Source organism: Nicotiana tabacum, chromosome 1 (assembly GCF_000715075.1).
Source record: "Nicotiana tabacum cultivar K326 chromosome 1, ASM71507v2, whole genome shotgun sequence".
NCBI classification, from domain to species: Eukaryota; Viridiplantae; Streptophyta; class Magnoliopsida; order Solanales; family Solanaceae; genus Nicotiana; species Nicotiana tabacum.
In genome coordinates, this window is record NC_134080.1 from 203,125,971 (window position 1) to 203,141,374 (window position 15,404).

The following is a 15,404-nucleotide window of genomic DNA, read 5'->3' on the forward strand; positions in this document are numbered from 1 at the left end:
AAGCAGGAAAAATGTTTTATATATTTAGCTTGCCTAGCTCCAATAGTAGGCGCCATCACGACACCCGATGGTGGGAAATCCGGGTCGTGACAAGTTGGTATCAGAGCACTAGGTTACTTAGGTCTCACAACTCACGGACAAGCTCAGTAGAGTCTGAGGGATAGGTACGGAGACGTTTGTATTTATCCCGCAGAGGCTACTAAGTTAGGAAAACTTCACTTTGTTCATTCGTGTCGTGCGATTCTGATTCTCAAGTATTGATCATCCTCCTACTCTGTTCTTTCGCAGATAGTGAGAACACGTGCTTCCTCTTCTACCGCGCAGCAGCCCGAGCCCCCAGCTCCTATCAGGGGCAGAGGGCGAGGCCGTGCCAGAGGGCGAGGTCGTGCCAGAGGCCGAGGCCGAGGCAGAGCTCAGCCCCGAGTAGAAGTCCTAGAGGTGGAGCCTCGTACCTCTAGCTGCTCCAGTGGGCCCAGCTCAGGTCCCAGAGGGTTTCATAGCCACTCCAGTGCTTCAGGACGCTTTGGTCCAACTGGTAGGTTTTATGGAGGGCATTTCTAGAGAGGGTTTCTTTCCCGTATCTCCAGCCATATCTCAGGCTGGGGGAGGAGTTTAGAATCCCGATACTCGTACTCTAGAGCTGGTAGCTCCTCAGGCTCAGGTTCCCGCAGTTCAGCCAGCCGTGGCAGTTCAGCCAGTTGTGGCAGCCCAGCCAGGTATTGCGGCTTAGTCCAACGATGGTGCGGCTATGTCCGCGGATGCTTTGTGGAGGCTTGATCGTTTCACCAAGCTCTTCACAACCACATATAGTGGCACCCCCTCAGAGGATGCTCAGGATTTCATATTCAGCTGTCATGAGGTTCTACGGACTATGGGCATTGTAGAGACCAATGGGGTCGACTTCGCCACTTTTCGCCTGGCAGGATCCGCCAAGACTTGGTGGAGGGATTTCTGTTTAGCCAGGCCAGCAGGGTCGCCATCATTGACCTGGGATCAGTTTTCAAAGTTATTTATGGGGAAGTTTCTTCCAGTTACTCAGCAAGATGCTCTTCGCAGGCAGTTTGAGCGTCTCCAGCAGGGTCCTATGACGGTCACCCAGTATGAGATCCGGTTCATTGATCTTGCTCGTCATGCCATTGTGATACTCCCCACCGAAAGAGAGAGGGTGCGGAGGTTTATTGATGGGTTGGCCCAGCCGATCCGTGTTCTGGTGGCCATGAGTGCCGGTAGTGAGATTTCATTTCAAGAGGCGGCAGATAGTGCCCGCCGGATAGAGATGGCACTTGCTTAGGGAGGTGGTCCTGGGTCTGATAAAAAGCCCCGTCATTCTGGTAGATTCAGTGGTACCTCGTCTGGAGGTAGGGATTCTTATGGTAGAGGCCATCCTTCGAGGCCCTTTCAGTCAGCTCTCCAGGCTTCTCATGGTACACCAGGTGGTCGTGGTTCTCAGCCGCAGTATTCTGATCAACAGCTCTTCAGTTCACCATCAGCACCTATCAGTGCACCACCACTTCGTTATTCTCAGCAGCCGAGGGCTTGTTATACTTGCGGCGATGTGAGTCACATTGTCAGATATTGCCCTCGAGCTTCCAGCAGCTCGCAGCAGTAGGGTTCTCGCACGATGATCCAGGCACCAGTTGCCCCACAGCCTGCCCATCCAGCTAGAGGCGGGGGTAGAGGACATAGAGGTGGAGGTAGAGGTCTTAGAGGTGGAGCTCAGACCGCTAGAGGTAGGGGTCAGCCAGCAGCAGATCGTCCCAGGGATATGATTCAAGGATGTGGGGCCTAGCCCCGTTGTTATGCCTTGCCAGCCAGGCCAGAGGCTGAGTCATCAGATGCTGTGATTACAGGTACTATTCTGGTCTGTGATAGGGATGCTTCTGTGCTATTTGATCCCGGATCTACGTTTTCATATGTGTCGTCCTATTTTGCACCCTATTTGGTTATGCCTAGTGAGGCCTTGAGTATTCCTGTATATGTGTCTATGCCAGTGGAGAATTCTATAGTGGTGGATCGGGTTCATCGTTCATGTGTTGTGGTATTCAGGGGTCTTGAGACCCGTGTTGACTTGTTGCTCTTGGATATGGTGGATTTCGACGTCATATTAGGGATGGATTGGTTGTCCCCGTATCATGCGATCTTGGATTGTCATGCCAAGACCGTGACCTTAGCCTTACCGGGTTTACCCCACTTAAAGTGGAGAGGGACTTCTGGTCATTGTACCCGAAGTGTTATCTCGTATGTGAAAGCTCGGCGTATGGTCGAGAAGGGATGTTTGGCCTACTTGGCGTATGTTCGCGATTCTAACGCGGAGGCCCCTTCTATTGATTCTGTTCCTGTTGTTCGGGAGTTTCCTGAGGTTTTCCCTTCAGACTTGCCGGGTATGCCGCCCGACAGGGATATCGACTTTTGTATTGATTTGGCTCCGAGCACTCAACCCATTTTTATCCCGCCATATCGTCTGGCCCTGCCGGAGTAGAAAGAGTTAAAGGAACAGCTGCAGGATTTGCTTGAGAAATGTTTCATTAGACTTAGTGTTTCGCCTTGGGGTGCGCCGGTGTTGTTTGTTAAGAAAAAAGATGGTTCGATGAGAATGTGCATCGATTACCGGCAATTGAACAAGGTTACAATTAAGAATAAGTACCCGCTGCCGAGGATCGACGATTTATTCGACCAGCTTCAAGGTGCGAGGGTGTTTTCAAAGATAGATTTGAGATCTGGCTACCACAAGCTGAGGATTAGGGCATCTGATGTCCCTAAGACAGCATTTCGCACTCGGTATGGGCACTATAAGTTTTTGGTCATGTCATTTGGATTGACTAATGCCCCAGCAGCGTTCATGGAGTTGATGAACTGAGTGTTCAGACCTTATCTGGACTTGTTCGTGATAGTCTTCATTGACGATATTCTTATATACTCCCGCAGTCAGGAGGAGCATGACCAGCACCTCAGAGTGGTCCTTCAGACCCTAAAGGATAGTCAGTTGTATGCTAAGTTCTCAAAGTGCGAGTTTTGGTTGAGTTCGGTCGCATTCCTGGGTCATGTCGTATCAGCAGCAGGTATTCAGGTAGACCCGAAGAAGATAGAGGCAGTCAAGAACTGGCCTCGACCAGCTTCAGCTACGGATATTCGGAGTTTCCTGGGGTTAGCAGGTTACTACCATCGGTTCGTGGAGGGTTTTTCATCCATTGCAGTCCCTATGACCAGATTGACCCAGAAGGGTGCCCAGTTCAGGTGGTCGAACGAGTGTGAGGCAAGCTTTCAGAAGCTTAAGACGGTTCTGACTACGGCACCGGTATTGGTTTTGCCCACAGGTTGAGGGCCATATACGGTCTATTGTGATGTGTCTCGTATTGGGCTTGGTGCAGTGTTGATGCAGGAAGGCAAAGTCATTGCTTATGCTTCGAGGCAGTTGAAGATCCACGAGAAGAATTATCCGGTTCATGATCTCGAGTTGGCAGCCATTGTTCATGCCCTGAAGATCTGGAGGCATTACTTATATGGCGTGACATGTGAGGTTTACACTGATCACAAGAGTCTTCAGTATCTGTTCAAGCAGAAAGAGTTCAATTTGAGGCAGAGGAGGTGGTTAGAGTTGTTAAAAGATTATGAGGTTACTATCTTATACCACCCGGGGAAGGCCAATGTGGTGGCCGATGTATTGAGCAGGAAGTCCGCCAGCATGGGTAGTCTTGCTTATATTCCAGTCAGCCAGAGATCGCTTGCTTTGGATGTTCAGGCCTTGGCCAATCGTCTTGTGAGGTTGGATATTTCTGAGCCTAGCAGAGTGTTAGCTTGCACGGTTGCTCGTTCCTCACTATTAGAGCGTATCCGCGAGCGGCAGTTTGAGGATCCCCATTTGTGTGTCTTGAGAGACACGGTGCAGCGTGGAGGTGCCAAGAAAGTAACCTTAGATGATGATGGTGTATTGAGATTGCAGGGGCGAGTTTGTGTGCCCAATGTTGATGGGATTCGAGAGTTGATCTTAGTGGAGGCCCACAGTTCTCGGTATTTTATTTACCCGGGCGTCGTGAAGATGTATCAGGATCTAAGGCAACACTATTGGTGGCGTAAGATGAAGAAAGTCATCGTTGTGCATGTGGCTCGGTGTTTGAATTGTCAGCAGGTTAAGTACGAGCATCAAAGACCTGGTGGTCTATTTCAGAGGATTGCACTTCCCGAGTGGAAGTGGGAGAGGATTACAATGGATTTCGTTACTGGACTTCCGATGACTCGGAAAAAGTTTGATGCAGTTTGGGTCATTGTTGATAGGCTGACCAAGTCAGCGCATTTTGTTCCTGTTGCATCCACCTATTCGTCCGAAAGGTTAGCCGAGATTTATATCAGGGAGATTGTTCGCCTTCATGGGTTGCCGCTATCTATCATTTCAGATCGGGGTACGCAGTTTACCTCGCATTTCTGGAGAGCGGTTAAGCGAGAGTTGGGCACCCAGGTTGAGATGAGTACAGCATTTCATCCCAAGACGGACGGTCAGTCCGAGAGGACTATTCAGATTCATGAGGACATGCTCCGAGCCTGTGTCATTGATTTTGGAGGCTCGTGGGACCAGTTTTTGCCTTTAGCAGAGTTCGCCTACAACAACAGTTACCAGTCCAGCATTCAGATGGCTCCGTATGAGGCGTTGTATGGTAGGCGATGTCGGTCTCCAGTTGGATGGTTTGAGCCGGGAGAGGCTCGACTATTGGGTACGGATCTGGCTCAGGAAGCCTTGGACAAGGTCAGGATTATTCAGGATAGACTTCGTATAGCTCAGTCCAGACAGAAGAGTTATGCAGACCGCAAGGTCAGAGATGTTGCTTTCATGGTTGGTGAGCGGGTATTGCTCCGTGTATCGCCTATAAAGGGCGTGATGAGATTTGGGAAGAAGGGCAAGCTCAGCCCTAGGTTCATCGGCCCATTTGAGATTCTTGATCGTGTGGGAGAGGTGGCTTATAGACTTGCCTTGCCACCTAGCTTGTCAGTTGTGCATCCCGTGTTTCATGTATCTATGCTCCGGAAGTATCGCGGAGATCCATCGAACGTGTTAGATTTTAGCACTGTCCAATTGGACAAGGATCTGTCATATGAGGAGGAGCCGGTGGCTATTCTAGACTGGCAGGTTCGACAGTTGAGGTCGAAGAGTTTTCCTTCGGTGCGTGTTCAGTGGAGAGGTCAGCCTCCTGAGGCATCGACCTGGGAGTCCGAGTCCGATATGGGAGCCGTTATCCTCATTTATTTCCCGACTCAGGTACTTCTTTCTTTTGTCCGTTCGAGGACGAACAGTTGTTTTAGAGGTGGAGAATGTGACGACCCAAGGGGTCATCACCGTAATTCTTCCTTATTCCGTGCTCCCGAGGCCTTGAGAACCTCGCTTTTAGTCGCCTCGATTTGCATGCGCAGTTCGGGCGTGTAGCCGGAAAGTTTTTATGTTAGAACATGTGGATTTTGTGAAAAAATTGATGAATTTTGGTATTAATATGCATAATGTTGACTTCAGTCAATATTTTGGATAAACGGACCCGGACCTGTGATTCGACGGTCCCGGAGGGTCCGTAGGAAAATATGGGACTTGGGCGTGTGCCCGGAATCAAATTCCGAGGTCCCAAGCCCGAGAAATTAATTTTTTAAAGAAATTATTTTCTGAAATTTGATATGAAAATTTGCAATGAAAAGGAGTTAGAAAATATAGGTATCGGGCTCGTATTTTGGTTCCGACGCCCGGTACGAGTCTTAAATATGTGTTAAGCACTATCGGTAAAGTTTGGCTAAAAACGAACGTCATATGACGTGTTTTGGACTTAAAATGGAGAATTTGAGTTATGAAAGTTGAAGAAAGAAAATCACGTATTTGAGGCTTGATCCTATGTATATGATGTTATTTTGGCGATTTGATCGCACGAGTAAGTCCGTAAGATGTTTTTAAGGTTGTGTGCATGTTTGGTTTGGAGCCCTGAGGGCTCGGGTGAGTTTTGAATGGCGCCCGAGAGGTCTTGGACTTAAGAAGATGCAGGTTCAGGTGTTGCAGACACCAGCGCGGCCACGGTCATTTCCGCGCGGTCCGCGTTGGAGCCGCGCTGCCGCGATGCCTTTCTGTGTGGTCCGCGTGGCTGAGTCTGAGGGCTAGGGTTTTAGGTCAACCAGCACGGCCGCGCACCAAAACAGTGCGGTCCGCGCTAGAAGGGTTCAGAGAAGCCCCAATTTTTCTCCCACTCGGTGCGGCCGCAACACATTTTTGTGCGGTCCGCGCCAGGTCCTCAGAAAGGTATACAAATTCGGAAAATCTCAGTTATTTTTCACTTTTCAAAAATCCAAAACCTAAGAGGTGATTTTCCAAACAACTTTTCTTCTCCAAAACGATTGGTAAGTGATTTCTAACTTAATTTCTTTATTCCTTAACATCTTTTAACATAATTTCAACCTCAAATCAAAGATTTTCAAGGGTGAAATTGGGTGTTTTGGGTAGAACCTAGGTTTTCTACAAATTGAGAAGTTGGATCTCAATTTGGGGTCCGATTTAAAAACAAATCATATATTTGGATTCATAGGGGAATGGGTAACCGGGTTTTGGTCCGAACCTCGAGTTTCGACCACGTGGGTCCAGGGGTATTTTTGACCTTTTTGGGAAAAACCTTGAAAAATCTATTTTCATGCATTGGGGATGATTCATTTAGTAATTATTAATGTGATTAAGTAACTTATGACTAGATTCGAGCGGATTGGTGGTGGAATCAAGAGGTAAAGCTATACTAGAAGCGTGAGTTGAGTTTGGAGCATTCGAGGTAAGTGTTTGTTCTAACTTTGGCTTGAGGGAATATGATTAGGATGTTATTTGCTACTTGCTAATGTGGAGTACGGTGTATAGGCATGGTGACGGTTATCTATGCACCGGAGTCTAGCATGACCGTGAGTCTTGATTGCTTTTAATTCGAATTATGTGACACAAGCTCCTTGTTTATTTGATAAGTTTCATATAATGTGAACGGTTGAGGAAGAATGATTTAAAAGGAGAATGTGTTGTGAATACTCCCTTGCCGGGATGTGTAGACTGATATATATTCTCCCTTGTCGGGATATTTTGGGCTGTTAGTTGTACCCTTGCCGGGTTAAAGGTATTGAGTTGTTATTCTCCCCTGAAGGGGTCTACTATATGAAGTCAGATATTATGAACTATGTTATGGGATCGTGTGGCACGCCGTCCACTTATATATGATATTATGGGATCGTGTGGCACGCCGTCCACTTATATACTATATTATGGGATCGTGTGGCACGCCGTCCACTTATATATGATATTATGGGATCGTGTGGCACGCCGTCCACTTATATATGATATTATGGGATCGTGTGGCACGCCGTCCACTTATATACTATATTATGGGATCGTGTGGCACGCCGTCCACTTATATACTATATTATGGGATCGTGTGGCACGCCGTCCACTTATATACTATATTATGGGATCGTGTGGCACGTCGTCCACTTATATACTATATTATGGGATCGTGTGGCACGCCGTCCACTTATATACTATATTATGGGATCGTGTGGCACGCCGTCCACTTATATATGATATTATGGGATCGTGTGGCACGCCGTCCACTTATATATGATATTATGGGATCGTGTGGCACGCCGTCCACTTATATATGATATTATGGGATCGTGTGGCACACCGTCCACTTATATATGATATTATGGGATCGTGTGGCACGCCGTCCACTTATATACTATATTATGGGATCGTGTGGCACGCCGTCCACTTATATATGATATTATGGGATCGTGTGGCACGCCGTCCACTTATATATGATATTATGGGATCGTGTGGCACGTCGTCCACTATATATATATATATATATATATATATATATATCATGGAAACCGGAGTCTCTTCTGCTTATTTCTGATATTTCATTTTTATCTGTTACTCCCCGATAGCATGTCCCCTCCCAGTTTTACTTTGTATTATCTTGTTATTGTTTTCTTGCACTTGTTGTATATATATCTGTACAGGTGAATTGTGGTAGGTACTGTCTAGCCTCATCACTACTTCGCCAGGGTTAGGCCAGGCACTTACCAGCACATGGGGTCGGTTGTGTTGATGCTACACTCTGTGCATTTTTGTGCACAGATCAGGGAGCAGCTTACGGACCGCAGCAGTAGGACTTCTGGGAGCTATCTTCAGTCCAGGGACTCTCGAGGTAGCCTAGCTGGCGTTCGCAGGCCGAAGTCCCTTTCCATGTTTTTTGTTTATTTATCTTGTATCAGACAAACATGATGTATTTTCCTTTTAGACATTGATTGTAGTATTCTGTAGTAGTCCATGAGCTAGTGACACCAGACTCTGGGTAGCATTTTGGTTCAAACTTCCGCACTTTTGGTTCTCAGTTGCTTTAGATTTAAAGTCTTCCGTTTAAATTGTCTCGTTTATTATATTGTTTGGAAGAAAGCGGGAAAAATGTTTTATATATTTGGCTTGCCTAGCTCCGATAGTAGGCGCCATCACGACACCCGATGGTGGGAAATCCGGGTCGTGACACGCGAGGAGGCCGATTTGAGAGGCAAGGGCATAGCGAGCTAGATGTTTGACCGGCTTGAGGTGAGTAATGATTGTAAATGATGTCCTAAGGGTTTGAAACCCCGGATTGCACATTGTAGTGCTATATTAAGGTGAGACACGCGCTGGATGATGAGCGTGGGGTCTTTTACTACTGGGATTGTGACTTGGTCCATCCCGATTGATGATTTTACCGTGTATTTGACTGAAACTTATTTGTTATCATTCTGATTTGGGTTGATTGCCATATTTGGGCTTCGTGCCAACTATTTGAACCCTTCGGGGATTTTTATCACCGTTTCCTCACTGCTTGACTTATTATTGGAACTCAGTCCTGTTGATATCTACTGTTTTACAAACTCAGCCACTTTTACTCAGATTTGAAACTTAAATAATATTTTTACATCATGTTTTGGGCTGAGAACTACTGTTTTACTAATGCCCAAGGGGCTTGTGATGATTTTTGGACTGAGTGAGACCGAGGGCCATATGTGAGGATATGCTGAGAGATATGAGGCCGAGGGCCTGAGATACTTTATATGCCACGAGGTGGCTTGAGTGATGTGAGGCCGAGTGCCGAGTGATGATGCCACGAGGTGGCTTGACATAGCGCTTGGGCCGTAAGGGGCCCCTCCGGAGTCTGCACACCCATAGTGAGCACGGGTACCCATTATGATCTGAGAGTGAGCCCGAGGGGCTGATACTGTTCTGAGCGATTGATACTGTGCCCGAGGGGCGGATTTCTACTTGTTATTTACCTGTTAAATTACCTGTGTTACTTGTTTTTAAAAAGGGATATCATTTGATTTCTTCACTGATTTACAGCTTTAAGTGATTTTACTGCTTGATATAGAATTGTTTTATGCCTTTACGTGTTTTCATACTTTCAGCCATTATTTATAATTATTACTCACTGAGTCGGAGTACTCACATTACTCCCTGCACCATGTCTGCAGATTCAGGCATCGCAGAGTCCGCTCCTGAGCGCTGATTCTCCCAGTTCAGGCGGTGATGTGGAGACTACGAGGTAGTTGTTGGCGTTTGCAGCCCCGTGCCTCCCTTATCTTATCATTTTCATGTTTGTAGAACTATTGTATCGGATTTAGTGTTCAGTAGACTTGTATCCGGATTTCTTAGTTGCTCATGACTTGTGACACCCTGGTTTGGGCTGTGTCGGGATGGTTTCTACTGTTGTTATCGTTAATTCCGCAATTTATGGATATTATATCATGCTTTAGAACTATTTATGATATTTAACTGTTTAAAAGAGGTGTTCTGTTTGGTCTGGCTGGCCTTGTCTTCACGAGAGGCGCCATCACAACCGGGTTCGGGAATTGGGTCGTGATACCTAAATAGGTGCTCACCTGACCACTTAAATTAAAAAATTGAATGATGTGTAATTTATATATATTTCACATATAATATGTGTATAATCGTGTGTTGTCGGTATATCATCTATTTATATTAGCTATAAAAAATAATAAATATGGTCGGATATTACATAAATATTCCATAAGATTTCGGTTTTTTGAGTTTATCCATGATATAACTTCTATTATAATAATTTTAAAACTCTCTACTAATATTCAAAAATATCTTATCTTTTTATTATCTTTGAATTAAAAAAAGTAAAGAGTTTTTTCGAAATAATTTGTTTACATTTTAAAAAATATTTCACGTCATACCAATTTTTTCTTAATATATACTCTTTGTTACAGTTAAAAGCCGCTATAGAAACTATCAATTAGAAACCAATTTATATCTTGTTGAGTTTGAAAAAAAAACCTTTCACATAATCTAATGATTCAAAACTAATATTCTTCAACGAAAAATATATTATACCCTTGCAATATTGGCTTGACTCAAGCTAAATTAAGGGGTTTCAGCTTATACCCTTCAATTCCTTGAATGTGATAAATTGAAATTAATGATAGCAATTGTATAGCCAAAGTTTTGTTATTTGTTTGATGTCCATTTATGCAAATTGACTCTTCAAACAAATATTTTTCAAGAAGAAAAAGAAACAATTTTTTTTTTAATATTGACGGATTTTGTGATGTTTCTTTCTCCAGCATGTATGTTTACTTTATTATATATGTAACTAAACTTTTATTTGGTTTTGTAAACTTTTTTATGTCATTTAGATAAACATAGACGTGTACCCTATATATTACATTTATTTTAAAAGAATTCGTTTTATTCAAATCTAGCTACAGTGTTTCAAAGAACTATACTTATAGGATTTTAAATGTGAAAGAGTTTTATAGTTATATGAAGTAGTTTTTTTTTTTTGCTAGAGGCGAAGTAGTATTTAAATAATTAGAAAAAATAACAAAAGTTCCTCACATGATTGCATATTATTATTAACCAAATTAAGTATGATAACATGATAAAAAGAAAGATAAATTTTATTTTTAATTTAAATTCAAATTTTAGAACTTTATCTATAAATTCAAAATTATCTTTTAATTCAAATTCCATTTTAATTCATATATATATTCATATATATATTTGAATTAAAAGACAATTTTGAATTTATAGATAAAGTTTTAAAATTTGAATTATTTAACTAAAATAGTCAAATATAGAATAAAATTACCATATACTAGTGACATTTATTATCTTGCCACTTGGCTTAACCATAATGTCAATTATATACGGTAACTTTCTTGCATTAATATATATACTAGCATTAGTACCCGCGCGGACGCGCGGACACTAATCATGTCAAATATTTAAGTTATTTGGATTGTATGTAAATAATCTTAAAATTTACACTTTCTTAGTAAATATAGATAATCATTGAATATTAACTACATGAAAAAAATTAACCATTTCTTCTATTTTTGTTTTTTGATACCATTCTTGTCAGTATCATTGGATCCTAAAAATAGTGAGGAAACAAAATAATAACTCATATTTATGGCAAAATAATCAAATGTTGAGACAATGAATGACTCTTTGGATAAGACTTAACTCTTTTACTACTAATTAAACTCTTAATTGGTGTGTTGATACCTCTTAAAAAATATTTCTTTCTTAAAATTTCAGTTTCTAAAATATTATTTTTCAATAATAATTATTTTTATAATAATATAATTGAAAACATTATTCTTAATTCAAAACTCGTTTTAGTTGGCTATCTCAAAATATAAAAAATTCTTTAGCTAGTGAATTGTTTTTACTCCATTTTGATATCTGATATTAACCATGTTAAATATCTGAGTTATTTGAATTATATGTAAATAACCTTAACATTTAAACCTTTTAAATGATTATAAATAATCGTCAGATATAAATTAAGAAACACTATATGAAAAAAGACTAATATTTTCTCAATTCTCGTAGTGATAATTTTATTTTTGCAATATTCTCATAGGTGTCATTAGAACCTAAAAATACAAAGTGAAATAATAACTCATATTAATGGCAAAGCACAAAGGTTGACACGATATAAACGATTCTTTGATTACAACGTGACTCTTATACTACGACTTGAACTCTTATTTGGTATGATTTTATCTTTCAAAAAATATTTCTATTCTGAAATTTCAATTAATAAAACTTTATATATTATAATATGATTATCTTTATAATGAGGCAGGTGAAGATATTATCCTTAATTTAAAATTCACTTTAGTCGACTATCTAAAAATTTAAATGATTCTTTGACCGAATTTATTTAATTATGACTCCACTTTAAGTTATCGATATCTCTAGCCCCAGAATTTGAATTTTTAATACTCTATATATACAAAAAATTTATTCTTTTTTCACTAAACGTTAAATTAGTTGATTATTATTATTATAAAATATTGCATATATTGTCTTAAAATTGTCAAGTAGTTTATTTTTTGACACCATACTTGGCTGAACCTCAATGCAAGTTACTCAAATTGCATTCCAATTCAAATTCAAATATCATATCAGTTTGTTAGTAATAGTGATTTTTTTAATACGACACATAATGTAAATTAAAAAAATATTCTAAGATATCCTTATCTTATAATCTAAGTATTTGAATTGAAAAACAAATATTTGAAATCGATGATATTAACATTCAAAATTTTTATACTCAACAAAGATGAAACATAAGAAGAAACTTGTTGTCATCTTTTATTTCTCGTTTTTAGATTTTTCTAACATTTTTTCAATATATATTTTCTTTTATCTTATTTTTTATGTCATTATTTCTTTTGTTACAAAAAATTAATTTATTTCACTATAAAAGAATAAATTTTAATAAAAATTGTCTACATATGAACTTTAATTATATTTTTAGTCTTTGGTTAAAATTATTTCATATTTTTCTTTTGGCTTTATCTAATCAGCCTAAATAGGTGCTCACCCGACCACTTAAATTAAAAAATTGAATGATGTGTAATTTATATATAATCAATATAAAATATATGTATAATTGTGTGTTGTCGGTATATCATCTATTTATATTAGCTATAAAAAGTAAACAATAAATATGACCAAATATTATATAAATATTCCATAAGATTTTGATTTTTGAGTTTATCCATTATATAACTTCTATTATAATAATTTTAAAACTCTCTACTAATGTTCAAAAATATCTTATCTTTTTTATTATCTTGAATTAAAAAAAGTAAAGAGTTTTTTCGAAATAATTTGTTTATATTTTAAAAAAAATATTCCACGTCATACCAATTTACTCTTTGTTACATTTAAAAGTCACTATAGAAACTATCAATGAGAAACCAATTTATCTCTTGTTGAGTTTGAAAAAAAAAAAACCTTTCACATAATCTAATAATTCAACTAATATTCTTTGATGAAAAAAATATTATACCCTTGCAATATTGGCTTGACGACAGCTAAATGAAGGGGTTTCAGCTTATACCCTTCAATTCCTTGAATGTGCTAAATTGAAATTAATGATAACAATTGTATAGCTAAAGTTATTATTTGTTTGAAATCCATTTATGCAAATTGACTTTTCAAACAAATATTCTTCAAGAAGAAAAAAGAAACAACTTTTTTTTAAATATTGACTGATTTTGTGATGTTTCTTTCTCCGGCATGTATGTTTACTTTATTATATATGTAAGTAAATTTTTATTTGGTTTTGTAAACTCTTTTTTGTTATTTAGATAAACATAGACGTTTAGCCTATATATTACATTTATTTTAAAAGAATTTCGTTTTATTCAAATCTAGCTACATTGTTTCAAAGAACTATATTTATAGGATTTTAAATGTGAAAGAGTTGTATAATTATATGGAGTAGCTTTTTTTTTTTTGCTAGAGGCAAAGTATTTAAATAATTAGAAAAAATAACAAAAGTTCCTAACATGATTGTATATGATCATTAACCAAATTAAGTATGATAACATGATAAAAAAAAAGATAAATTTTATTTTTAATTTAAATGGAATTTTAGAACTTTATCTATAAATTCAAAATTATCTTTTAATTTAAATTCCGTATATATAAATATAATATTTAGTTCAAATTTCGTATATATATATATATATATTTGTATTTAACTAAAATAGTCAAATATAGAATAAAGTTACCATATACTATTGACATTTATTAGTTTGCTACTTGGCTTAACCATAATGTCAATTATATATGGTAACTTTCTTGCTTTAATATATATATATAGATATAGATATATAGATATAGATTTAAATTCTAATTTTAGAACTTTATCTATAAATTCAAAATTATCTTTTAATTATATATATATATATAATATTTGTATTTAACTAAAGTAGTCAAATATAGAATAAATTTACCATATACTATTAACATTTATTAGCTTGCCACTTGGCTTAACCATAATGCCAATTATATATGGTAATTTTCTTGTTTTAATATATATATATATAGATATAGATTATGACTAAATGCATAAACGTCCAGTTTTTGCAAATAAATTTGCCCAAATTATGATGATTTGCAATTTTATGAGACGTTAAACAATTTACTAGATGAAATTACAAATGCAAACACACGTACAAACAACAAAAACAGACACTAATATGATCGATGTGTCTCTATCTTAATTAAAATAGATATAAAGACAAATGCATACACACATACAAACAACATTTATCAACAGTCCAAGAACTGAAAGTGCAAATTTCTCAACACTAATTTTTTTTTAAAAAGAAGTGACAAAAAATAGGTGACAGCTGTGGGATTTGAACCCACGCCCTTTCGGACCAGAGCCTAAATCTGGCGCCTTAGACCACTCGGCCAAACTGTCATTATGTTTTGCTCCACTAGTTTTGTGTTGATTTTATTTCAATTACATTAAATAGTTTGTGTTGATTTTATTTCAAATTAAGGCCCAATTTCGTTGGTTCCCCCCCCCCCCCCCTCCCCTTCCCCCCTTATAATCTAATTAGATCATTAATCCTATTCATTCCATTTCCGATTTTTTTCTTTTCTTTTGGTAACACGATCCAATAATTCTGACTTTGTTTATATCGATTTGTAATTTTATATAATTGACTTGAGAGAGTGAAATTTCCGCATAACATTTTGTATTTTCCACATAAGTCATTACCTTCCAATTTTATTAAAAATGAACAAACCAAAAACAAAAAGGTTCATACTCGTGTGCGTGCTGCATGATTAACGAATCCCGGCACGGAAAGCGCCAAAGGAAAAAAAGAAATTAAAAAAGAAAAAATGTAAAAAAAAAAAAGAATAAAAAAAAAAGAAAAAAAGAAAAAGGTTCGTACTCACGATTTTTGTTTGAGCCTCCTACCAGACATTAATCTTTTCTTTTTTAAAGATTTGCAAATTCCAATCTATCTATCTATCTATAATATATTAAAAGCACAAATATATTTTATATTGGATA

At 38.6% G+C, this 15,404-nt stretch overlaps 1 non-coding gene across 1 annotated transcript; it reads right to left on the bottom strand.

Moving 5' to 3' along the window:
• Window positions 1-14,721: 14,721 nt before the first annotated feature.
• On the bottom strand, window positions 14,722-14,801 carry TRNAL-UAG (transfer RNA leucine (anticodon UAG)). Its single transcript has one exon. It is a non-coding gene; the product is annotated as a tRNA-Leu (tRNA).
• Window positions 14,802-15,404: the final 603 nt, after the last annotated feature.